Here is a 1,387-nt window from a genome sequence, read left to right as displayed (position 1 = left end):
ATAATCTTACAAAATAAAACCCAGATCCCATGTAGAGGAACTCAAACTAAATCAGAACCAAGAGTAAAAAGACTATACCAGATGATGATTAAACCGAAATAGATCAAAGCAAAGAGTATAAAGACTATACCAGAACCAACAGGATCAACTCGAAAAACCCAAATCTAATGCAAAATCAAATAAAAAAAACCAAAGAAAATCAAATCCCCATTTCATGAACTATTGGAATTAAAGAATAAAAAACCAAAATCACCATTTCGATAGATTTGTTCAGATTATTGTATGAGAGAGAGTTGGGGGATTGACGACTAATTAGGGTTTGGATTAGGGTGGGGGTGGGTTTATATAAGGGGTGTTAAATTAAGGTTTTAAAATGAACGGTGGGGATCAACATATTTTGCATCTGACGGATCAAAACAATCTCACCATTTGTGTGAGGGAGTTGGGAAGGTGGGCTTAAATGGGAGAATGTGTGAATTGGGATGGTGGGTTTAATGGGAGATTAGGTGGGTTTTTAATGGGAGAAATAAATATGAAGGGAATATTAATTTTAGTTGGGAATAGATAAAGATTAAATAATAGCAGGTATAAAAATTAATGATGTATAGAGTATGATAAAAATAGGGGTAGGTAGAACTTTAAATTGTCGTTTTATTGCTAAAAATAAAAATTTAGCAAGTAATATGAAATTGTCAAAAATAAAAAATGTAGCGAGGAAGTATTATTTAACGGATATTTCATGATATACCATTGAGTTTCTTCGAAATTCCCCATATACCACACAAAATGTTCTAATTCACCATATACCATTGAGTTTTTGTCCGTTAGCACAGAATACCATTAATGACAACTGCCGTCAGTGTGCCGTTTGTGGTAAATTAATAATTCACCATGTACCATTTACTTTTTTTTATTTGCGTCAAATACCATTTTAAAAAAAATTTAGCCGTTGGAATTATGATAAACAAAAGAAGTTTTAAAGAAACCAAGTAGTTAACATTTTGTTTATAAACAACTTGACAATAAACTTTGTTCACCAAAAAAATGACACCAAACAATACTAAGTAGCAGCCTTTCTCTTCCCCCTTGTGTTGCCTTGCTGTGAAGAGGAAGCTGCATGTGTTGCCTTCTTTAATGATGCCTTTTTTAGCCTTGCATGTCACTGCATTGTGGCCTAGTTCTTTGCATAGGCTGCATTTGTTATTCTTATGCCTCTTTCCTTTTTTTGCTTCATGAGCAGCTCTTCTCATTTACTTAGGTGGTCTGGCATTTCTTTTCCCTTGGGGTGGTGCAATTTCTGGCACATCTAGTGAAGGCTAGTGAGTTGGATCAGCCATGGGGTGGATGTGGTCTCCATAAGTGAGTTTGTATGCAGCCCCCTTGTAGA

This window comes from Amaranthus tricolor, chromosome 17 (assembly GCF_026212465.1).
Source record: "Amaranthus tricolor cultivar Red isolate AtriRed21 chromosome 17, ASM2621246v1, whole genome shotgun sequence".
Lineage (NCBI taxonomy): Eukaryota > Viridiplantae > Streptophyta > Magnoliopsida > Caryophyllales > Amaranthaceae > Amaranthus > Amaranthus tricolor.
Note: the sequence above shows the minus strand (reverse complement) of the source record.